Genomic DNA, 25864 nt, shown 5'->3' with positions numbered 1-25864 from the left:
GCTCATCCCATCGAGTGCCCCCCTCAGTGCCCGCCACCCAGTCATCCCCACCCCCCGGCCCACCCCCCCTTCCACCACCCCTAGTTCCTTTCCCAGAGTTAGGAGTTAAGGTGACTTTTTTTTTTTTTTAAAGATCTTATTTCTTTATTTGAGAGGAGACAGAGCACAAGGGGTGGGGAGGCAACGGAGGGTGAGGGAGAGGGAGAAGCAGATGGCAGGCTGAGCAGGGAGCCCTACTTGGGCCTCAAACCCAGAGATCCTGACCTGAGCCCAAGGCAGCTGCTTAACCACCTGAGCCACCCCAGCGCTCACGAAGGTGACTTTTTAAAGATTTTCTCTTGGAAATAATCTAAACTTTGCAGGAATAGAATATAGAAATCCAACATACCTTTTATTCCTATGCCTCAGTTTTCAATATGCCACATTTGATCTCTCTCTATCTCTGTCTCTTTCTTACTCTTTCTCAGTCTCTCAGGCACATATACACACAATTTGCATGTAGTATGTCCCGCTATAGGTAAAGGTTTCAGTGGTACCTTACTCTGCCTTAAGTACAGTACAATTATCAGATTCAGGACATTTAATCTCTATACTATACTTTTATGTAATCTAAACTCCAGAGTCCAATTTTGTCAATTTTCCCAAAAATGTTTTTTTTAAGATTTTATTTACTGATTCATGAGAGAACCAGAGAGAGAGGCAGAGACACAGGCAGAGGGAGAAGCAGGCTCCATGCAGGGAGCCTGATGCTGGACTACATCCCAGGACCCAGGATCATGCCCTGAGCCAAAGGCAAATGCTCAACCACTGAGTCACACACGTGCCCCCCAAAAATATTCTTAATGTCATACTTATTCCTCCAGTTCATAATCCAGTCCAGAAATAAATGTTGCATTTATTTATCCTGCTTCGTCTTTCTTGTTTAAGACAGAGGAGTTCCCTACTCTCTCATGGCCTTGACAGTTTCAAGAATAGGGCCAGTTATTCTACTGAATAGTCCTCAATTTGGATTTGTTTGATGTTTCCTTACAATTAGATTGGCATTATGCATCTCTGGCTAGAATACTGTATAAGGGATTTTGTGTAATTTCAAAGCATCACACTTGAAAGTATACAATCTCTGTGTGCCTCCCACTGGCAGTGTTAACTCTCATAATGCCAACAAGGTGTTATATGATGTCTCCACTGCAGACTTACAATCCCCACCACCCCTACCCTACAACTAATAAGCAATCTGAAGGCAGACAAGTTGAGATAAAGCAAATATTCTGCTTTCATTAAAGTCCCCCCTCCATATTTAGTATCCTTTGGCAACTCCTGTCCAAATAAACTTTTAATGTATTGGTTGCAAAAAGATTTTCCAATGGTAGCACTCTCTACACATTTGTTCATTGGAATTTTGCTTTAAGAAAGATCTTCCCAGGTGCCTGGGTGGCTCAGTCCGGTTGAGTGGCTAAAGGTCTGCTTTGGGTTCAGGTCTTGGTCTCAGGGTCCTGGGATGGAGCCCGCATTGGGCTCCCTTCTCAGTGAGGAGCCTGCTTCTCCCTCTCCCTCTGCCTGCAGCTCACTCTGCTTGTGCTTTCTCTCTTTCTCAAATAAATAAAATCAGAAAGAAAGAAAGAAAGAAAGAAAGAAAGAAAGAAAGAAAGAAAGAAAGAAAGAAAGGGAAGAAAGAAAGAAAGGGAAGAAAGAAAGAAAGAAAGAAAGAAAGAAAGAAAGAAAGAAAGGGAAGAAAGAAAGAAAGGGAAGAAAGAAAGAAAGAAAGAAAGAAAGAAAGAAAGAAAGAAAGAAAGAAAGAAAGAAAAGAAAGAAAGCAAAGAAGAAAGAGAAAGAATCATCCATTCTTCTCTTTCTGATTATCTATTTTAGAAATAGGGATCCCTGGGTGGCTAAGCTGTTTAGCGCCTACCTTAGGCCCAGGGTGTGATCCTGGAGACCAGGGATCAATTCCCACATCGGGCTCCCTGCATGGAGCCTACTTCTCCTTCTGCCTGTGTCTCTGCCTCTCTCTCTCTCTCTCTCTCTCTCTCTCTCTCTCTGTGTCTCTCATGAATAAATAAATAAAATCTTTAAAAAAATAAAAATAAAAATGGTTATAAGTGAAAACTGACAGGAATGTGATGCTTTCTAACTGAATGTAGAGTTTAAAGTGGTACACAGGCAAGGAAGAAGTGGAAGGACTGGCCAAGTGAGGCCATTCTGGGTAGTTCTAAGTAGTTGTGTCCATTAGAGAAATCACCTGTGTTTCAAGTGTTATGCTAGGTACACTGCCAGCATCATTTCTAATTTTCCCAGGCACTGGGCCCAATACACCTTTATCATGTACATATTATCATTATGTTTGTACATATGAGGCTCAGATCATATGATTCAAATTCATATTAAAATCCACAGCAATAAGCAAAGATGTAGTGGTAGGTTTGAGAAGGGAAATGTTTAAGGCACCAGGGTAGTAGGTGTACAGCCTAGCAAGTGGCAGGCAGTGGGGAGGACACTTGGGAGCGGGGAGACACCAGTCATTTGAGCAAGTGGTTTTTTTTAATTTGGTACAACATTTTAAAGAATATAGAAATATTGATCAAACAGGTAGCATAAAGATTCTTATGAAGTAAATTTTCCTCTAGAACTGATTTCTTAAAAAAAAAAAAAAGATTTTATTTATTTATTTGAGAGAGAGTGAGAGACAGCAGGAGCAGAGGGAGAGGCAGAGGCAGAGGGAGAAGCAGCTCCCCCACCAACAGCAGGGAGCCCAGTGCAGGGCTCCCTCCATCCCTGAGATTATGACCTGAACCAAAGGCAGATGCTCAACCAACTGAGCCACCCAGGCACCCCAAGAACCATGCCCCTATAAAAGTATTCCAACATGGACACCTGGGTGGCTCAGCAGTTGAGCATCTGACTTTGGCTCTGGGCATAATGCTGGGATCCGGGATGGAGTCCCATATTGGGCTCCTGGCAGGTAGTCTGCTTCTCCCTCTGCCTATGTCTCTGCCTCTCCCTCTCTGTTTTGTTTCTCATAAATAAGCAAATTTTAAAAAGTATTCCAACAAACTGAAAATGGTCATAATTTAGAGTGTGGAATATCAACAATTTTTTAAAATTGATAAATAAACACTGTACATAGCCTCATCACATATCAGGTCAAGCTTTCTTTAACAATGAGTTTGTTTATTTATTTGAGAGAGAGAGAGTAAGGGAAAGTACAAGGTGGAGAGGAGGGAGGAGGAACAGAGGGAGAGGGAGAAGCAGACTCCCAGCAAGACCCTGGGGGCATGACCTCAGCCAAAAGCAGTTGCTCAACCAACTGAGCCACTCGGGTACCCCTACCAATGAGTTGAAATACATAATGTAGGATCCCTGGGTGGCGCAGCGGTTTGTCACCTGCCTTTGGCCCAGGGCGCAATCCTGGTAGACCTGGGATCGAATCCCACATCGGGCTCCCAGTGCATGGAGCCTGCTTCTCCCTCTGCCTGTGTCTCTGCGCCTCTCTCTCTGTGACTATCATAAATTAAAAAAATTTTTTTTTAATTTAAAAAAATAATAAATACATAATGTATATTCCCCAAAGAATAAAAGTATTACTCTTAAAACCTAGGGGGAAAGGTCAAAATAAAAACAAATTCCTGGCAATGCGTCCACTTCAACTTTAGGCCATCCCTTTCTTATATGCTTTCATTTGAAATAAAAGCCAATCAGAAAGATCAAACTACTTAAATAAAGAACCGCTAATGTCCTTGGCATATACTGATTTCATTAATTCCTTAAGCCCTTGGTATATATTGATTTCATTAATCCCTTAATTGTCAATGTGCTCCAGGCAAAGACCACCAGGAATACACGTGCAGTTGAATAAGGTGGTTTATTACTCATTACACAAGATGAACTTATGCCATGGGGGAACCATGAGGTGCCTCAATATGAGGGTTTTGACATGTTATAGGATGTGTTGGGGTTGTTTACCGACCTTGTGGAGGGTTTCAGCAAACAACTTTTTCTCTGCATTATATCCCTGTGTGGAGTCAGGGGTAATTTTATGATTTACTATATTTTTTAAAGATTTATTTGAGAGAGAGAGAGAGTGAGAGCATGTGCAAGCAGGGAGAGAGGGGGAGAGAGAGAGAGAGAGAGAGAGAGAAAATCCTCAAGCAAACTCCCCACTGAGTAGGGAGCCTGATGTGGGGCTCACTCCCAGGACTCTGAGATGATGATCTGAGCAGAAATCAAGAGTCAGATGCTTGGCCAACTGAGCCATCCAGGGGCCCCCGATGATTCAATATCTTAATTAATCTCTCTGGAAGGATAGAAGTCCAGACAGAGAGCATGCCTAAAACTGGTAAAAAAATAATAATAAATAAAATAAAATAAAATAAAAAAATAAAATAAAATAAAATAAAAGGCAGTCCACTTGGTATCATCGAAGACAGGCATCTTTGTTTCTTTTTGTGGTTAGGATAATATTCACATTTTTGCCTCTGATCAGATATGATTAGAGAGTATTTTTGTCTTGATTATTGACACAGGATGACCCTGTGTGATGGTGATGTTCTAGGAAACTGTTTATATTCAACCTAAGAACACCAGTGCCTACCTATGATTCTCAGGCTAACTCATGGCAACACAGGCATCATACATAGCAACATCGAGCTCTTGGATGTCAGGGCTGCTTTTGTCTTTCGAGGTGCTAAAATATAATAAAATAGAGACTAGGTTTGAAAATCTCCCAAGCAAACCTAACAATTAGCCACATAAGCAAATTAAATTAACTGATGCCATGAACATCAGCAAAACTTAGGTTATTTCTTACAAATGTGTCTGGTTTTCATAAATGAAGCATATCTTTCCAATATGGTATAAGAGTCACTTAATCAACCCCCAGCCACCTGGAAACCTCCATTGTAAGAACCAATCATTGTAAAGGGCAGGTTCCTCACTATCATTTTAGAAACCACCCTGTAACACTAAAGCCCTGAACCTCAGACCACATTTGCCCTTGAATTTTCCTTCTTTATGAACAGTTTGCTTCTTACTCACAAAAATATTTATATTGACTTTTTGGTAAAAATTTGTGTGCAGCGACTGGCGCCAGAAGTGGGATTTGGAAAAGACCCCGAGGAACCCGGAGTCCAGTGAGTAACTGAGTGCTGTACGTGTGGAGTCCGTAGTACTCACTGCTTCCTTGCTGATCCTGGAGTTCCAGGTGATCTCTCCCAAATCCAAGCTCCATTCCCTGTGTGGTGACCTCTGCAACTGACTGAGCAACTTCCTTGCTTTGTTGGTAAGTCACACTCCTGTCTGTAAGGAGAGAATGCCCTTGCTTTCCTGGGTTTAGGGGCAGTGGAATATTCCTGGGTTCTCCGCTGATTTGTTGTCTTAGGAAATGGGTTCCACCTAATCCAAAACTTGGAGCAGGATCTTGTGCCTTTTTGAAAAATGGGTAAACTTGTGGATAGTTTGAAGTTGCAGCAGCCACTTTGGGGAAGCATTAATTTTGATAAGTAAGTCTGTTTCAGGGATACTCTTAAAAAGAGAGAATCCAGGGGCACCTGGGTGGCTCAGTGGTTGAGCATCTGTCTTTGGGTCAAGTCAAGATCCCGGGGTCCTGGGATTGAGTCCCACATCCAGCTCCCTGCAGGGAGTCTGTTTCTCCCTCTGCCTAAGTGTCTGCATCTCTGAGTCTCTTATGAATAAATAAATAAAATCTAAAAGAAAGAGAATCCCAAACCTCTCCAAGACAAAGGAATGCATTCTCTTATTAGTATACAAAAATTTCTAAAAAAAAAAAAAAAGCTCCGAAAATAGGTTCCTCGAAAAATATAACAGTATATTAAAAAGCTTTACTGAAGGGACACCTGGGTGGCTCAGTGGTTGAATGTCTGCCTTTGGCTCAGGGCATGATCCTGGGGGTCTAGATGGAGTCCTGGATCCAGTGCCGCCTGGAGTCACAAGTCCTGCATTGGGCTCCTTGCTGGGTGGAGGGGTAGGGGCGGAGGGGGGCTACTTCTCCCTCTGAATATGTCTCTGCCCCCCCCCCCCCCGCATGTGTGTTTGTGTGTGTGTGTGTGTGTGGTGTCTCATGAATAAAAAATTAAAATCTAAAAAAAAAAAAAAGCTTTAATGAAAACCTGTACCCATCCCAGCAGTTAATCTTAACTTACACCATCTGCCAAAAATGCAGTTTGGACCCAGCTATTTTTTTTTTAAAGAGTTTATTTATTTATTTATTCATGACAGGCAGAGACAGAGACATAGGAAGAGGGAGGAGAAGCAGGCTCCATACCGGGAGCCTGATAGGAGACTGGATTCCAAGACTCCAGGATCATGCTCTGAGCCAAAGGCAGCCACTCAACCACCTAGCCACCCAGGCGTCCCCAGCTATTTTTTTGAATTTTGAATTATTATACCTGACACATGGCTAACATTTGTAGATGGTTGCTGTAATATTTGCATTGGGCATTTATGTATACCTATGTATGGATATATATTATTGTGCACTAAAACTGCTGATGTTAGCCTTCTGTGGGCCATTTCAGGTGATCTCAAGGAGATATTGAAAACAAACTGGGAAAAAGGTTAAGTGGAGGCATACAAGCAATATTTTTCAAAATCAGATATGACAGAAACATATGTTAAAATGATCTGAGGGTCTTTCACATGTCTCTGTGGAACTTAGTAAGCCTTCATCTCTACAACCAAACAAATTATACCTTGTATGACCAAGTATTGGTCAGAGACAGTTTGCAAGTACCACTCTCCCTTTGCCTTCTTCCTATGTATAATCTGCAACAGCGAACAAGCTCCGGAGCAGTTCTTCAGAGCACTTGAAATATGGTCTCTGGGTGCCTGGGTGGCTCAGGGATTGAGCATCTGCCTTATCTCAGGTCTCGCTCCTGGGATGGAGTCCCGCATCAGGCTCCCCAAGGGGCGCCTGTTTCTCCCTCTGCCTGTGTCTCTGCCTCTCTCTGTGGGTCTCTCATGAACAAGTAAATAAAATCTTAGAAAAGAAAAGAAGGAAAGAAAGAAAAAAAAAAAGAAAAAAGACAAGCCGATCTCCTCCGGGGCTAGAGAGTCCTCAGTAAGACGGGGATCAAAGCATTTACTAAGATATTTGCAGGTTGGCTTTCTTTCAGCTGGCATGATGTATATGTGATATTTTTTAAAGAGCTCTATTTAATAACCAAAAAGGGGGGAATGTCTGTATAAATTATATCTCAGCGACACCTGGGTGGCGCAGGGGTTGCGCATCTGCCTTTGGCTCAGAGGGTGATCCCAGGGTCCTGGGATGGAGTCCCGCATGGGGCTCCCTGCACGGGAGCTTCTCCCTCCCGCCTACGTCTCTGTCTCTCCTGAGTAAACAAACAAATAAATGATCTTTTAAATAAATGAATTCTTTCTCTGTCAGAACTGTAGACGCAAACCCAGATGTGTTTCAGGCATGCAAGACCCGAGATCATCTGTGACTACAAGCCGCGATTTCTCTGCATCCCTAACGCCGGGAGCGCGAGCCCAGCGGCGGGGCGGGGGCAGCACAGCGCCCTCCGCGGAGCCCGACCCCTCCGGCGTGCGCCCGGCTCGGGGCTCGGGGCTCGGTGCCCGGGGCTCGGGGCTCCACGCTTGATGCTCGGTGCTCGGCGCCGGCCCTGGCTGCCCCCCGCGCGGTCCGCTGCCCCCTGTCGGCTCGCGTCCGCCTCGGCCGCCCCGGCCCCCCCGCTTGCACGGCCGCAGGTTCCAGCCCGCAGAGCCCGGCTGGCGCGTCCCGGCCGCGGGGACTCGGTGGCGCAGAGCCGGGGTGTTCTGCGGGCTTCGGCCCTCTTCGCTCAGCGGGGTGTTTGGTTCGCGGCCCCAGCGGAGCCGCGAAACCCGGGGGCCGGGGGTGGGGCCGGCCGGGGCCCTGGGGGGCCGCCCTGCTCCGGTCCCCGCCGCCGGTTCCTCGGCGCCACTTTCGCCAGCAGCGTCCGGGTGCGGACTGCGGGGCCTCCGGCCAGCCCAGGGCACCGTCGCGGCCCCCGGGTCGGGCCCTGGCCCCGCCCAGGGCCGCCAGCGCCGGCCTTGTGGTGCCCGCACTTCCCAGCCCTCCCGGAGCCGCCCTCCGGCCGGGACGCGAGCCGCCGGCGCGAGTCACAGCTCGGACCCGGGCCGCGTCTCGGCGTCTGCCAGCGGGGACGCTTCTCAGCCGCAGCACCGCCGGCCGCACAGCGCGGGTTCTCGCGGCCAGCACCGCCGCTCTGGCCCCGTTGGCATCTCTCCAGCCACGCCGCCCGGGCCCTGTCAAGGTGCAGCTTCCCTCCTGTCACCGACCGGCTCTCTCGGGGGCGGCTGCGCGGCGCTCGGTCCCCGAGCCGGTCGAGACGAGCCCGCGCGCTCCCTTTCCCCGCGAGCGCGGCGACGTCCCCGCCTGCCCCCTCCCCCGACCTTAGGACGGGCACCGCTGGAGCCGCGGGGCTCGGTCTCGGGGGCTCCAGACCTCGCCGTCCTCGTCGACTTCTTCCCTTTAGCAAATGTGGACTGCGCGGCGCGGGGCGCGGGATTTCCTGGTCGCCGCAAGTCGGGCTCGGTCGCTCCACAGCTTGTACAAATCGGGGAAACCGGCGAAGGACATTTCTCAGCCGCAGCAGATCCCGCTTAGGGAGATCAAGGGCTTTGCCACGCCCGCAACACCTTAGGAAAAGGAGTCCACGTGGACTCTGGGCAAATCGGTATTTAATCCTGCCTTGGAGATTTCTCCCTCCCACCAGATCCCAGTTTAGAGATTAGCATAAGGCTGGGAGCTTTAGCTGAGCCCCACTTTTCCAGGTGCAGTGAGTCCCAATGAACCGTGCCTGGGATAGCTAAGATCCCGGGAATTCAATTCAAGAGAGAATATGTCCAGATTTTCCAGGACGCTGTGCCTGTTTCTGAGGCCTGTCGTTACTCGAAGGTAGCAAAGTGTGGTTTGGAAACAAGTACCCTTGTTGTTGGGTCCCACAGAAGTACGAGTCTATCGGCAAAACCCATTCTCTTGTCCTGTTTAGCTGGTTTTGTATGGTTTTGCTTAGAATTTCTTGCTATAGAAAGCCCACCTTGGCCATGCTTTTTATCACTAAGTCCAGAAGCCCACATCAACACACTACAAAAACTTCACACTCATACGAACTTTTGGAAAATTCGGACTTTGCTGTTTTTGATCGTCAGGCTCACAGAAGTCGATGTGTATTTGCTAAAGCCCTTTCTGATTTGCAGCAAGCTCTGGGGTGTTCCGCCTGAGTTATGGTTGCATCCTTAAGCTCTTAGAAGTCGATGTGTGCTGGCAAAGCGATTTTTAAATCCTACCAATGCTGGATTTGCCATGGGAGAGACCCTGCCCCCATTTACTAAATCCCCTGGAAGTTGATATAAATTGGGGAAAATATTGTCTTCTTCGTAGCTACTTCTGTAAATCTAGATTTATCTGCATCTCTGTTTATTATGCCATCAAAGTCGGTGTATATGGACAAACTCTATTTCTTAGTCATAATAAGTGAGGAGTTAGAAACGAGAGGTCGGTCCAGCATTTATTACACGAAATCCTGTAAAATCGGTATATACCGCTGAAAACAGCTTCTTCATCGTGAGAAGTTTCGGCGGTGCAACAGAGCCTGCCTTGTCTAGTCATTCCTAGGAGTCATGTTTTTGCAATAGGAAGTTTGAACTTCTTTGTGTTTTTTATTCTAGAGTCCAGTAGAAGACAGCGTCCACTGGCTGAAAAGATTCCTTGTGCACAAATTGCTCCAGGAAATCTTGATTTAGCTATGCTCTTGTTTAATGAGCCTGGAGAAATCGATTTGTTAATCGTGGCGACGCTGTCTGCCTGTGGAGATACCTTTAGGTGGAACAAATACCGGTTTGGTTTAGTCGTTGCAGCCGTCTCTCAGATCGACCTCCTCTGGGACTGCGGGTAAGAAGACCGGATTATCGTAGGCGGCACGATTTAGACCTACTTTCTTTCGGTTTAGAACTTTGGCTTGAAAACTATCCTCTTTATGCTTTTAACACATTATACTTATTTTTCAGGTTCATTTCGGGTTTTTTTTTTTTTTCTTTTTTGTCTGTTTCCGCTTTGATTTGATCAGGGGGGCGGCGGGTTCTAGGTATCCTCACCACCTTATCTGTTTCGTTGTGTCCTCTGATTAGTTAGCGCTCAGCTTCCCCTTGTCCCTGGCCCCGCCCACCAGCCCAGGGGGGCATAAGTACCCGGGCTGTAGGAGCGCTGTCGGCTTTGCCAGTTTAATCTGTGCAAAGCTCAAGACCTCCTGATCTGAGGCCTCCTTGGTGAAACAGCATTTTCTTGGCTGGGTGAAAAAAAATCACATGAAAAAAAGATAAAATTAAAAATTAAAAAATGAATATCACATGGACTTGTTTATTTTTTGTCACATTCAACAAGTCGATATACCCTGTGGAAAAGCGACTTCTAAAAAACAAAGTGAGAGAGACAAGAGAAAAACGACTTCTTTGTCCTACCACTTATGTGATATCCAGATTTAACTTTACATTTGCCACCTCGCTGAAAATCGTTGTATACTATTGAACTCGGTATCTTTCTGTTAAAGTCATTTTAAAAATCATATAATATCGTGTATTTCCTTCAAACATTCAAGACGTTGGTATACACTGCAGAAAAACGACTTTTAGCAAAAAAGAATTATAAATAAAAAATTAAATTAAATTATAAAGGAGAGTGAAAAAAAAACCAAAAACGTCTTTTTCCTAGCCAGTTCTGAGAAATGATAATTAAATTATGTAATTGCCACGACTCTGGAACCTGTTGTATATGTGTGAACTTGGAAATTTCTGCCAATAATGTCAAAAAAATCATATCAAAAAAACAGAAAATAAATGAAACTATAAATAATAAAAATAAATAAGTAAAATAAATATTGCATGAACTTGTTTATTTTTTCTCACATTCAACAAGTCGGTATACACTGTGGAAAAACGACTTTCAGCAAAAAAAGAATTATAAATAAAAAATTAAATTAAAGTATAAAGGAGAGAGAGTGAAAAAAAAACCAAAAACGTCTTTTTCCTAGCCAGTTCTGTGAAATCATGATTAAATTATGTAATTGCCACGTCTCTGGAACCTGTTGTATATGTGTGAACTTGAAAATTTCTGCCAATAATGTCAAAAAAAATCATATCAAAAAAACAGAAAATAAATGAAATTATAAGTAATAAAAATAAATAAGTAAAATAAATATTGAATGAACTTGTTTATTTTTTCTCACATTCAACAAGTCGGTATACACTGTGGAAAAACGACTTTCAGTAAAAAAAGAATTATAAATAAAAAATTAAATTAAATTATAAAGGAGAGAGTGTGAAAAAAAAACCAAAAACGTCTTTTTCCTAGCCAGTTCTGTGAAATCATGATTAAATTATGTAATTGCCACGTCTCTGGAACCTGTTGTATATGTGTGAACTTGGAAATTTCTGCCAATAATGTCAAAAAATCATATCAAAAAAACAGAAAATAAATGAAAGTATAAATAATAAAAATAAATAAGTAAAATAAATATTGCATGAACTTCTTTATTTTTTTTCACATTCAAAAAGTCGGTATACCCTGTGGAAAAACGACTTTCAGCAAAAATAGAATTATAAATAAAAAATTAAATTATAAAGGAGAGAGAGTGAAAAAAAAAAAAAACAAAAACGTCTTTTTCCTAGCCAGTTCTGTGAAATCATGATTAAATCGTGTAATTGCCACCACTCTGGAAGTCGTTGTATACCAATGAACTTGGAAAATTTCTGCCAATTATGTCAAAAAATATCATATGAAAATATATATCTATAAATATTAAAAATAAATAAATAAATAAATAAATATTACATGAAATTCTTTATTTTTCTTCACATTTAACAAGTCGTTATACCCTGTGGAAAAACGGCATCTAAATAATAAAGTGAGATAGAGAAGAGAAAAACGACTTTTTTGTCCTTCCATTTATGTGATATCCAGATTTAACTTTACTTAGGCACCTCACTGAAAATCGTTGCATACTTTGAACTCGGTATCTTTCCTTTAATATCATTTAAAAAATCATATAAAATCGTGTATTTCCTTCAAACATTCAAGAAGTTGGTATACACTGCGAAAAAAGGACTTTTAGCAAAAAGGAATTATAAATAAAAAATTAAATTAAATTATAAAGGAGAGTGGAAAAAAAAACCAAAAACGTCTTTTTCCTAGCCAGTTCTGTGAAATCATGATTAAATCGTGTAATTTGCACCACTCTAGAAGTCGTTGTAAACTAATGAACTTGGAAAATTTCTGCCAATTATGTCAAAAAATATCATATGAAAACATGTATCTATAAATATAATAAATATATATATATATATTACATGAACTTGTTTATTTTTTTTTCACATTCAACATGTCGCTATACCTTGTGGAAAAACGGCATCTAAATAACAAAGTGAGATAGAGAAGAGAAAAACGACTTCTTTGTCCTTCTATTTATGTGATAACCAAATTTTACTTTTGCCACCTCACTGAAAATCGTTGTATACTATTGAACTCGGTATCTTTCCTTTAATGTCATTTAAAAAATCTTATAAAATCGTGTATTTCCTTCAAACATTCAAGAAGTTGGTATACACTGCGGAAAAACGACTTTTAGCAAAAAAGAATTATAAATAAAAAGTTTAAAAAAAAATAAAATAAATAAATAAATAAATAAATAAATAAAAAATTAAATTAAATTATAAAGGGGAGAGAGTGAAAAAAAACCAAAAACGTCTTTATCCTAGCCAGTTCTGTGAAATCATGATTAAATTATGTAATTGCCACGTCTCTGAAACCTGTTGTATATGTGTGAACTTGGAAATTTCTGCCAATAATGTCAAAAAAAATCATATCAAAAAAACAGAAAATGAATGAAAGTATAAATAATAAAAATAAATAAGTAAAATAAATATTGCGTGAGCTTGTTTATTTTTTCTCACATTCAACAAGTCGATATACACTGTGGAAAAACGACTTTCTGCAAAAAAGAATTATAAATAAAAAATTAAATTAAATTATAAAGGCGAGTGAAAAAAAAAACAAAAACGTCTTTTTCCTAGCTAGTTCTGTGAAATCATGATTAAATCGTGTAATTGCCACCACTCTAGAAGTCGTTGTATACTAATGAACTGGGAAAATTTCTGCCAATTATGTCAAAAAATATCATATGAAAATATATATCTATATATATTAAAAATAAATAAATAAATAAATAAATATTACATGAAATACTTTATTTTTTTTTCACATTCAACATGTCGGTATACCCTGTGGAAAAACGGCATCTAAATAACAAAGTGAGATAGAAAAGAGAAAAACGACTTCTTTGTCCTTCCATTTATGTGATATCCTGATTTTGCTTTTGCCACCTCACTGAAAATCGTTGTATACTTTGAACTCGGTATCTTTCCTTTAATGTCATTTAAAAAATCATATAAAATCGTGTATTTCCTTCAAACATTCAAGAAGTTGGTATACACTGCGGAAAAACGACTTTCAGCAAAAAATAATTATAACTAAAAAATTATAAAGGAGAGAGAGAGATGGAAAAAAAAAAAAAAGTCTTTTTCCCAGCCAGTTCTGTGAAATCGTGATTAAATCGTGTAATTTCCACCTCTCTAGTGGTTGTTGTATACTCTTGAACTTGTGAAATTTCTGTCAATGTCAAAAAAAAAAATCACATGAAAAACAAAAAAATTTCAAAAAATCAGTATCATATGAACTTGTTTATTTTTTCTCACATTCAACAAGGCGGTATCCCCGATGGAAAAAGGACTTCTAAAAAATGAAGTGAGAGAGAGAAGAGAAAAGCGACTTCTTTCTACTTTCGGTCGTGTGAAATCAGGATTTAATTTTGCAATAGCCACCTCACTGAAGTTGTTGTATCTAAAAGAAAGAGAAAGAGAATCCCAAATCTCTCCAAGACAAAGCAGTGCATTCTCTTTATCAGTATACAAAAATTTCTAAAAAACAAAAGCTCCCAAAATAGGTTCCTCTAAAAATATAACAGTATATTAATATAACGGCTTGCAAGTACCACTATCCCTTTGCGCTCTTCGTAAATCTAATCTGCAACAGCGAACATGCTCCGGAGCAGTTCTTCAGAGCACTTGAAATATGGTCTCTGGGTGCCTGGGTGGCTCAGGGATTGAGCATCTGCCTTATCTCAGGTCTTGCTCCTGGGATGGAGTCCCGCATCAGGCTCCCCAAGGGGCGCCTGTTTCTCCCTCTGCCTGTGTCTCTGCCTCTCTCTGTGGGTCTCTCATGAACAAATAAATAAAATCTTAGAAAAGAAAAGAAGGAGGGGATCCCTGGGTGGCGCAGCGGTTTAGCGCCTGCCTTTGGCCCAGGGCGCGATCCTGGAGACCCGGGATCGAATCCCACGTCGGGCTCCCGGTGCATGGAGCCTGTTTCTCCCTCTGCCTGTGTCTCTGCCTCTCTCTGTGTGTGTGTGTGTGTGTGTGTCTCTCATGAATAAATAAATGAAATCTTAAAAAAAAAAAATCTGTCTTTTTTCCCCTATTAGAAGGCCCAAGTCACTGTCATTCCAGGAAATCCCTCTCAATTCCCAAAGGGAAAGTCCTTCTACTTATAGGGCATTTCTGATATGATAATCAAAGATGTATAGCCCCATTGGGATGTAACCTTTGGAACCATTCACTTCAAATGGCCTCCTCTGACAGTGGCCCCCCTGGTTCTTTGTTTCCTTACTGTAGGCATGGATGCATTAACAGGATGCCATGCCACATGAAATAAATAGCCCAAGCTCTTTTACTTCCTAGTGGGACTGCCAAATGGATGTCTGTGATTCCTCTTCTCCAGTCAAGATGGTGAACACTCTTTACAATGCCTTAAACAGAACACTGAAGGCCTATGCCTGGTCATTAAAGATATGCTTCAGACAAGAGTCATTAGCCCAAAAGCTCGCTTTTCAGTCGCCCCGTTTGGCCAGTATTTAAGCCACCCACTAATGCATGACTCCTCACCATTGACTCTCTATCCAAACCCCACTGCTCCAGTTCCCCGATTAAGGCTCCAATTCCTAATATTATAGAACTGACTGAGGACATGAAACAGGCGCAAACAACATCCTCTGCAGTCATTGACCTAGCTAGTATGTTCTATTTTGTCCCCACTGTGTGGGAATCCCAGGCCCAATTTTCTTTCACTTTTGAAGAGACTCAGTATACATTTACTCAGTTCCCAATGGGAGGTTTAAATAGTCCTGTGATTGCACATAATCTCTGCTATCAAGTTTTGTAGGAATTAAATACCTTACAATGGGAAAGATGCCATTTTGGCATTACATTGATGACACTATGCTGAGGGACACTATGACATTATTCCCTCTGAGGAGGCAGGATAGGCAGATTCGCACTCTCACATTTACACCTCACATTTATGCAGGCCCAGTTTTATCTGTCAAGTTTTCATAATAAAAGGCATTTGGCTGTGTTAATCCTCTATGGGAAAATTGAAAAAGGCATATGCTTCTAGGAATTATGTAATGTAGGGGCTCCTGGGTGGCTCAGTCAGTTAAGCATCCAACTCTTGATCTCAACTCAGGACGTGATCTCAAGGTTGTGAGGTGTAGCTGAACATTGGGTTCTGTGGTGGGCGTGGAACCTGCTTAAAAATCTGTCTCTCCCTCTCCCTCTGTTTCCCTCGTCTCTCTAAAAAAAAAAAAAAAGTTATGAAATATATTTATAGATTTGCAAATTTGAAGAATGCCGATGTAACACTCAGTTACATCAATTACTTCTTAGTAGTTTTCATTAAAAATTAAGGTTCCAAAGGGTTAAGAATTCTAAATAATATGTAATTAAACCTCCTGAAAATAATAAGGGAAGCATCTTCATATGCCAGTATTCTCAGTAAAAAAAGATGTAAAGAATGCAAGTGCATTTTTTCTTGAGGGAAAAGAAGGTAATTTTGTCTTAAAGTAAGGCTGATTGTTTAAAGAAGCAAAACACAACAAAATTGGAATGTAGAAAAGAATATTGGAGAAAGATTATAGAAAAGAAATCTTTTTTTCTTTTGTTTTAAAGATTTTATTAATTTATTTATTAGAGACACAGAGAGGCAGAGATGTAGGCAGAAGGAGAAGCAGGTTCCCTGTGGGGAGCCTGATGTGGGACTCAGTCCCAGGATCCCAGATCCAGACCTGAGCCAAGGGCAGATGCTCAACTGCTGAGCCACCCAGATGCCTCAGAAGAGGAATCTTTGAAAAACAATTTTATTGTGTGGTCAAACTGGCTAAGATTTAAATTAATTTACTTAAAAATGAATTTTAATATCAAAAGTAACCTGGCGCAAAATTAGAATTTGGTTTTTCTCTCTTTTAAAAAGGACAGTTTTCTTGGAATTTTGGGTATGCTTTTGATAACAGAATGTGTACATTTTCTTTACACAATTTAAAAAGTTATGATAAATTACTTTTAGTACATAATATTTAGTTATTCTCAATCAAGAAGGTGAACAAAAACTTGTAAATATTAGGGCAGCCTGCGTGGCTCAGCGGTTTAGCACCTGCCTTCAGCCCAGGGCATGATCCTGGAGACATGGGATCGAGTGAGTCCCACGTCAGGCTCCCCACGTGGAGCCTGCTTCTCCCTCTGCCTCTCTCTGTGTCTCTCATAAATAAATAAATTTTAAAAAACCTTGTAAATATTCTGCTAAATAATATACCCTACATATGTACTTTTTCAGTGTGTAACATTGAAATAATCCATTTCCTTTATTCACGTGGTTTTGCAAACTGGGGAGTAAATAAGGATACAAACACAGAAAGACTTCTTAAACTGGTAGGATTAACAAAGATTACAGCTATGTTTAGTGATAAGCCAATGACTGACCCTGACCCTAGTCACACCAAACTCAAAAGTAGCTCTTGTTCAGAAAAGTGTGGTAGAGGGTGCATGGAAGTGATACCTTATTGTCCCTATGGTGGTCTATTTGAGGTGATTTTTAAAAATTGCTAACCTATATTACTAACTCATGACAAAAAGTAACTAGTCAAAATTTAAAGCAAAATGGGTCTGCACGGGCCTTTCAAAGCCCCGCTGGTCATAGTTAGGAGGGAACTGCTCCCTGTATGTGGGGCACACCTTCCAGTGACTTTCAACATCTTCTTCCAATTCACTCTGATCCTAGGTGAGAGAGAACATTAATTCACAGAGGGGGCACTTCTCCTGAAGGTCAAAGCTGGAATCAAAGCAAAAGCCTGTTGGGTTTTTTTAAGATTTTGTTTATTTATTCATAAAGACAGAGAGGCAGAGACATAGGCAGAGGGAGAAGCAGGCTCCATGCAGGGAGCCCAAAGTGGGACTTGATCCTGGGACTCCCACTCCCACTCCGGGGTCACACCGTGGGCCGAGGGCAGGAGCTAAACCACTGAGCCACCCAGGCGTCTTGCACAAGCCTGTTCTGTGCCCACACTAATGCTGACTTGGAGGATCAGGAGCTCTGGGTACATTCTCACCTTCTTTACTATCCTCAGAGTCTTCTCAACCATCAGGCTCACTAGGATTTCCTGGAGACTGGCTGCAGACATATCTTCCAGTCCCCAAGAAGGTACTTTCACAGGTGGCCTTCAGGGTTCATCTGGGTAAAAACCACCATCTGTTCCCTGTGTTCCAGACGGGTTACCATCCTGCAGAACTGGCTGTGTATTTGGCACAGCAGCAACAGGACCAGTTTGTTCGGAGCAGGTGTTGAGATGCTCTGAGATCTGCTGAGGACCCCGGGAATTCTGACCTTCCATTTTTCCTCTCTGCTTGATTTTCTAGTCTCCTTTTAAGTTCCTTCTCCCTGGACAGGTTTCCCAAATGTGAAGTTAGACCACTTTTGTCTTTGTCTTTCTCTGCCAGTTGAAGTTTGTAAACGTCCTCTACTTCAGTTGTATTTCCTGCGATCTTCCCTTGCTCTTTCCCGTAGTTCAGCTCCATGCTCCCAAGTTCATCAGCGTATTTATTGAATTTTGTTTTCTCATTCTGCAAGAGTCATTTACCTTTGTTATATTTTTCTGTCTGGTCAGCAATTTCTTTGGTCACATCACAGATTTGCCCCTTTGTTACAATGTTCGAATCTGTCTCCCTGCAGATAGCGGCGGCTTTCTATCTACAGTAAAGCCCGCAGAAGCTGGGCCTGTGTTTATTGAGGCACCGCTCACTTTTTTTGCTGATTCCCAATTTTCTTTGTGAAGACACTGTTGCTATTGGCTAATTGGTCTGGAGGTTTATTTATTTGTTTTTGGAGGCTCTGGCATTCCTTGATTTTTTTCTTTATAATGATCTGCTGCCATCTGAAGGCAAAGCTTCAAATCTTCAACCTCTCTTCTCAGTTCGAATTTCAGTGTATCAGTCTTTCCCTTGTCTTTTTTTGTCATAGCATTTAGTTTTTCTGCCATTGCATCAGCTAACTGCTTTTTTTTACTTTCTCATTTTCCAAGTGTGCACTCACTACGCAGATCTGTCATTGTTTTATCTTGCAGTTTTACAGCATCACTAAGTTTTTTGGCCAGAAAGACAACTTCTTGCCAATTTGCCTGAACCTGTCCCTCTGCTTTATGAAGTTACTCCTTTTAAAATATATATATTTTTTGGGATCCCTGGGTGGCTCAGCAGTTTGGCACCTGCCTTCAGCCCAGGGTGTGATCCTGGGGGCCCGGGATCGAGTCCCACGTCGGGCTCCCTGCATGGAGCTTGCTTCTCCCTCTGCCTCTCTGTCTCTCATGAATAAATAAATAAAACCTTTTAAAATATATTTTTTTCCTTACTTGAGGTTGGAAACAAGAAAGCCCTTTGTGGATTTTCCATTTCAGCCAAACAGAACAATAGTGCTCTGATCTCTTCTTGGAAATGAGTAATCATGCTTTTTTTATTTTTTATTTTTATTTTTTTAAAGATTTTATTTATTTATTCATAGAGATACAGAGAGAGAGAGAGAGAGAGGCAGAGACACAGGCAGAGGGAGAAGCAGGCTCCATGCAGAGAGCCTGATGTGGGACTCGATCCACGGTCTCCAGATCAGGCCCTGGGCTGCAGGCGGCGCTAAACCGCTGCGCCACCTGGGCTGCCCTCATGCTTTTTTTAAAAAAAAGTTTATTTATTTATTTTTAAAAATACTTTAATTATTTATTCATGAGAGATAGAGAGAGAGAGAGAGAGAGGCAGAGAGAGAAGCAGACTCCATGCAGGGAGCCTGATGTGGGACTCAATCCCAGGACTTCAGGATTACTCTGTGAGCCAAAGGCAGGTGCCCAGGCAGGCGCTAAACCGCTGAGCCACCCTGGGATCCCCAAAAGTTTATTTATTTAAGGAATCTCTATACTTCAATGGGGCTCAAAGTTACAATGCCAAGCTCAAGAGGCATACACTCCCCTGACTGAGCTAGCCAGGTGCTCCTTAGTAGTCATGCTACCTTCATTCTCATCTAAATTCCTTAAAGTCCCCATCTCTGACAGGGACTTGGTATTTCCTGTTTCAGTATTCTTCAACTGTACTTATAAAGTTCCTTGTCATTCTTCTCCATCTTCAACTGACATTCCGGTTGTTCTCTTTCATATTCTGCCTTCCTGAGTTTGCCCTTTAAACTGTCTAATTCAATTTCTTTTTCAGTCGCTTTGTGTGTCACTGACACCGTATCTTCCTCAAGCTGGAGAGCTTTGGATGTAGCATCATTGTATCTCTTCTTAAATTCTTCGTTTTCCATTTTTAAGTTTTTGGTACTTTGACAAGACCCCCTTGTTCTGCTTGCAGTTGGCCACATCTTTCTTTCTGATGGTTAATAGGTCTTATTCTTTCATGGTTTTCTCAATTTTCAACTCAAGAAATCCAGCTTTTTCCCAATCTTTAAAAAAAAAGATTTTAAAAAATTTATTTATTCATGAGAGATAGAGAGAGAGAGAGAGAAAGAGAGAGGCAGAGACACAGGCAGAGGGAGGAGCAGGCTCCATGCAGGGAGCCTGACGTGAGGCTCAATCGCAGGTCTCCAGGATCGGGCCTTCGGCTGGCCGGCCGAAGGCAGCACTAAACTGCTGAGCCACCTGGGCTGCCCAGTTTCTTTAACTTTTAAGTTTCATAATAATCTGTGGTCCTATTTAGACAAGCACTTTAAAACCTTTTCTTAAATATTCTTTACAAACTTCTCAAAGTCAAATTGTAAATGAAGTCTTTTTGACATGCAGCATTTCAAAGTGTTTGCTAAACAATGCTTGTGTGAAATGTAAATAAATGGAAGGTATATGTTAAATTAGGCTTATTTGATATGTCAATTCCGTAGGAAGTATTGTCAAATAAGTAATACTAAGACTTCTTTATATTGTACTTGTAAGATTGTGGTACATGTGGATAAGTCCATTCTCTTGCAAGAAATGGCCCCTCATTGCCCAACTTTTGCCTTCTTGATGTCTTTGTAATGTGGCAACACTGCTCCTAAATCAGAGAAATTCAAATGGATGAACAATAGTTGTAAATTAAATGAACGGGGCAGCCCGGGTGGCTCAGCGGTTTAGCGCTGTCTTTAGCCCAGGGTGTGATCCTGGAGACCAAGGATCGAGTCCCATGTTGGGCTCCTTGCATGGAGCCTGCTTCTCCCTCTGAGTCTCTGCCTCTTTCTCTCTGTGTGTCTCTCGTGAATAAATAAAATCTTTAAAAGAAATTAAAAACAAAATTAAATGAACAGTCGGGGCTATGGGAAACCCAAGACACCAGCTTGGTTCTTCCCAACTCCCTGGCAAACCCCATTTTTTGGTTTTTGGTTTTTGCATTCCTTCTCCTACCCTAGTCCATTCAAAGTGACTCAAATTGTGAATAGACATTGGTGGGAAAAATTCCATAACTTTGCAAAAACAGTCTACCAGCAATAATCCTGGGACATAGTCCATAATCCTGTAAATTTTTATTCCAGAGGCTTCAGACCTCCTTCTGGACCTTTTGAACCTGCCACTTCTTATGGGTTATAAATATGTTATTGTATGTGGTTTTCCAGATAGGCTGAAAGTTCCCCCTGCTGCCAGGCTGATGTCCTCATGGCAGCAAAGAAATTCTTAGAAAATGTGTTTACCACTTGGTATATCTTTCCCAGTCTCAAGTGATCATAGAACCCACCTTCACCAGGCAAATCATATGAACCTTAATGAAAACCTTGCAAACTTCTTGGAATTATCCTTGTCCCTATTCTCCTCAAACTTCAGGCAAGATTGAGAGAACTAATGGGATCCTCAAACTTAAAACCTGTAAACTTGCCAAAACAATCGGACTTGCCTGATGTATGGTATGTATGGTTTTGATTTTGCTGACTGCTCATGGTATCCCTTTTGGGAAACATAAACTCATTCCACATTAGATTGTCACCAGCAGACCAACGTCTACTGGTATACAACTTTCTTCTGACCCTTTATTATCTCTTGCTAATATGACTGGCTACTGTTTAAGTTTTTAATGTCTTGTGCTAAAGTCTTTCATCAACAGGTTAAAGAAGCCTCCCCAGATTCCAATTTATTTATTTTTATTTTTTTAAAGATTTTATTTATTTATTCATGAGAGACACACAGAGAGAAGCAGAGACACAGGCAGAGGGAGAAGCAGGCTCCCTGCAGGGAGCCTGATGCAGGACTCTATCCCAGGACCAGGGATCACTACCTGAGCCAAAGGCAAACGCTCAACTGCTGAAGCCACCCAGGTGCCCCACGGCTTGATACTTTAAACATGAAGTACTTTCTCCATCTTTTCCTTTCCTTTCCTTTGGCATTGGCCTGGAAAGAACACCCTCATTCATATCTCCCAGACCATTTCTAAGGGGAGTAAGCCTTCAAATTGTTGGATTTGTCATCAAAGATTCTGATCTATCTATGATGCTTGAGATCCATTCTCTCATCCTCCCTGTGACCATTTTCTCTTCTTTTCCCAAGGTCACCGCAAAATACAATCAAGTACAATCAAAATACAATCAATTAGAAGTCTCTTACTAAGTTCAACTTTTATGGCCAGAATGTCCAGGGTCTTGTTTCTACCTTTCTCCAATAATAACTGTATTTACCCAGTGTGTAAACTAGACTAACACTCTCTTGGACAAACCCACTATGATGACCAGTCCATGACCTGAAGGCTTCTTGAGCATAGCACCCTCTCCATTTTCTCTTTCTGTTTAGTAACACACTTAGGTAGTCTTGAGGCATAATATTCTTGATCTCTCCTGGAGATATGACTCTGATTCTCAAACATTTCCTCCTGGGTGGTCTCCCTTTAGGACTACATTTCGTGTATCTGCACTCTCTATACCATTTGGTTAAAAAAAAAAAAAAGGAGTGACTTGGGATTGGGTAAAAGAACATCAAGCTACCTTTGACCAAACTAAGATATTAGTTGTAAAAGAACAGGCCTTAGGACACCTCTACCTGGTATCCCTGAACCCTAGATGTGGCTGCTACACCAGATTAGATGAATTAGGCATTCCGGCAGGAACAGCGGAAGTTAATTCCATTGGGCTTTTGGTCACAATGCTGGCAGAGATCTGATATTCTCCTACTGAACAAGTGTTGAGTCTATAAGAACCTTTAACAGGGAGAGCCCTTCATGACCACTCTTCTGGTAAATGACTGGACTGGTTCGCCTATAAAGGGGTAGTTAAATGGTTTGTTGGCAAGACTGGCAATTGCCATAGCACAAGCCTCTATGATGCTTACTTACAAAAATGGAGTGTTCTTTCCACTAGTCCACTGGGAGCTGAATTACATGCTATCTTTGGGCCAGTAGAATATAAAACCTTTAATGTCCCCCCCCCCAGTCTCCTATGGAGACCCCCTCACAAGTAAAGGAAGGCATATACCCTATTCCTAAAGATGCTTGGTATATAGATGGCTCTATTAGTAGAGAAAATTCTAGTCACTGGACTGCAGTAGTAATCCAACCCCAGACTGATACAATCTGGTTTGAGACTGGGAATAGTCAAAGCAGCCACTGGGCTGAACTGAGGGCAGCCTGGGTGGTATAAGTATACATGAACCTTGGCTCTTTCCCTTTGCATTGTCAATTGGGCTATCTGCAAGGCTTTGACAACCTGGGTGGCCCAATAGGCTAGGGACAACTAGAAAGTTTTACAGAAACCATTACAGAGAACAGAATCATGGGAAAATATATCAGAAAGGATAGAGGACCCCACTGCCTCATTTACTGTTTTCCATGTCTCAGAGCATAGGCCTACCTTGCCCCCTTACAACACTGAGACAGACACCTTAGCAAAGATCAGGGCCTTTACCCCCAACAAAGTTCAGAATTGGTTGCATGGGATTGATAAGCCCAGTGGGCATCACAGCGCTCGGGTGGACTGGAACATACTGAAGGGAGCTGGCATCCCACTTGACTGTACTGAAGTCAGCAACTTGCCTGATCTCCTACCATCTGAGACCTAGGAAGTTTCCATACACCATGCATTCACCTTGGGATCCAATCAGTTTTTGACTGGCAAATTGATTCTATTGGTCCTCTACATGAGTCAGGAAAAACAGTACATCCTAACTTGTGTTGATACAGCCACTGGGCTGACACAAGTCTTCCCCTGTAAAAGGGCTAATCAAAATGCCAACCTCAATGGCCTAGAACAACTTAGTGTCATGTATAGATAACCTCAAAGGATAGACAGGGATAGGAAATACATTTTACTGGTCATGATGTGCAGGGCTGGGCTCATAAGCAGGACGTACATTGGCAGTTTCATTTACCCTATAATCCACAAGTTGCTGGACTCACCGAAAGGAAGAATGACATTCTTAAAACTCAACTGAGAGGGGGATCCCTGGGTGGCACAGCGGTTTAGCGCCTGCCTTTGGCCCAGGGCGTGATCCTGGAGATCCGGGATCGAATCCCACGTCAGGCTCCCGGTGCATGGAGCCTGCTTCTCTCTCTGCCTGTGTCTCTGCCTCTCTCTCTCTCTCTCACTGTGTGCCTATCATAAATAAATAAAAAAAAATTAAAAAATAAAAAAAAAAAAAAAAAAAAAAAAAAAAAAACTCAACTGAGAGCCCCTCTTAGGGACATCACAGTTGCATATCTTGCCAGAGGCCATACACTTGTTAAATTTGACAGCCTGTGGCCACATCCTATAGGAAGTTAGGAGCCAAAACCAGCATGCCTCTGACTGTTGCTGTCTGGGAAATGAGGCCTGAGGCCCTGGTTCCTAAGCTCAAAGCAGGCCAGAAACAACCATGGTTCTGTGCTCCTCAGTCCATTGTCATGGGGGAGGGGACATTTGAATGGGTTGGAATGGCAACTTCCCTCAAGTTGGACAGGCCATGTCTTGCCAGAGTGTGAGAGGTGTCCTGGACAGCTAAAGTGGTCCCCGTTGATCCCGCTGGAGTTGGAGCCAAACAGTCAACATGTATGTTCAAGACAGTCACCTCTTCTATAAGGCACTGTATGGTTGATCTGCCTCTCTTTCTGTTTCTCATTTAAAAAGGGGGGGGGGGCGGGGGACGCCTGGGTGGCTCAGAACATGATCCTGGAGACCCGGGATCCAGTCCCATGGGATCGGGATGGAGTCCCATGTCTGGCTCTCTGTATGGAGCCTGCTTCTCCCTCTGCCTATGACTCTCTCTCTCTCTCTCTGTGTGTCTCATGAATAAATAAATATTAAAAAAAAAAGAAAGAAGGACTTGAGCATTTTCGTATAATTTTGGTAAGGAAGCTAAGAGAAAGTCTCTATGAAGGACAAACGTAAACTGCTCAGTTATAAGGGACCGCTGGGCGGGGCGCTGTCCCCGCAGCATCCTGGCTCCAGGAGAAGCGGCGGCGGCTCCGAGAGGCGGGCGCAGGGGCCCCGGGCGCTCCAGGCGGCGGCGGCGACAGCTCCGAGGCCCCAACCCGGGCAGCCTCGGAAAGGCGAGGGGCGATCCCCCGGGCAGGAGGACGGTGACGCTCTGAGAGTCCTGGGGCGACTCCGGGGGCAGGTCTCGGCAGCGTCGGCGCAGAAGCCCGCCGGGACACAGGGCGTCTCCGAGGGGCGGCGAGCTCGGGCGGGAAGGGAGCGGCCGGGGCCCCGAGTGCCCGAGGCCCAGGCTGGCCGCGCGCCGGGCGCCCGCCGGCTCCGCTCCGTGCCTCGGCCGCCGGGAGCGCGGGCCGCTGCGGGGCCTCCTGGCCGCGGGTGTCCCCCCGGGGCGCTAGGGCCACCCCAGGGCGCTAGGCTGCGTGGGGTCCCGAGATGCAAAGTGCTTCAGGAGACGCGAACCTGGTGAAATTAAGGGAAAATGCAATCATCTCGTGTGGAGTTGAACTTTGTTCACTGGTAAGATTAAATTTGTTTTAGGGGATCCCTGGTGGCGCAGCGGTTTAGCACCTGCCTTTGACCCAGGGCTCCATCCTGGGGACCCGGGGTCGAGTCCCACGTCGGGCTCCTGGCATGGAGCCTGCTTCTCCCTCCTCCTGAGTCTCTGCCTCTCTCTCTCTCTCTCTAGGTCTATCATAAATAAATCTTAAAAAAATAAAAGTTGTTTTAAAAGAAACTTTGGGTAGAGGGCCTTGGTCAATACATGCTATTCGGGAGGTTATTCTTCTATTTTAAAAATCCTATATGCAAAAAAAAAAAAAATCCTATATGCTACGCAACTTTACATCCATTGATTCTCATGGCCCTTCTGCTTGGAACACACCAGCAGATTTTACCCAGATGACCAGAGTGGGAAGTGGCCATCTCTGCATGAAATCACACTGCTGGCCAGTGACAGATGTCAGACTCACACCCTGGTCTTGTATTTGTCTAAGTTAAAATAGCTTCAGAATTTCAGTCAACGCTATGATGGGGAGGGGTCAAGGTCTAGATGCACAGTTTCTTTTTTTTTTTTTTTTT

The 25864-nt window shown here is 42.9% G+C and overlaps 1 long non-coding RNA gene and 1 pseudogene across 2 annotated transcripts; one reads left to right on the top strand and one right to left on the bottom strand.

Moving 5' to 3' along the window:
• The first annotated feature begins 188 nt into the window (after positions 1 to 188).
• On the top strand, positions 189 to 11210 carry LOC140632573 (uncharacterized). Of its 2 annotated transcripts, XR_012030168.1 has the most exons (3): positions 189 to 316; positions 5074 to 5275; positions 9688 to 11210. It is a non-coding gene; the product is annotated as an uncharacterized lncRNA (long non-coding RNA). The 2 variants fall into 2 exon arrangements; XR_012030167.1 differs by lacking the exon at positions 189 to 316 and having other exon boundaries at positions 4846 to 5275.
• A 5824-nt stretch (positions 11211 to 17034) lies between these two features.
• Positions 17035 to 22144, bottom strand: LOC140631427 (tax1-binding protein 1 homolog; annotated as a pseudogene).
• Between the last annotated feature and the right edge of the window lie 3720 nt (positions 22145 to 25864).

This window comes from Canis lupus, chromosome 4, assembly GCF_048164855.1.
Source record: "Canis lupus baileyi chromosome 4, mCanLup2.hap1, whole genome shotgun sequence".
NCBI lineage: Eukaryota > Metazoa > Chordata > Mammalia > Carnivora > Canidae > Canis > Canis lupus.
Note: the sequence above shows the minus strand (reverse complement) of the source record. Positions and strands in the feature narration are given on the sequence as shown.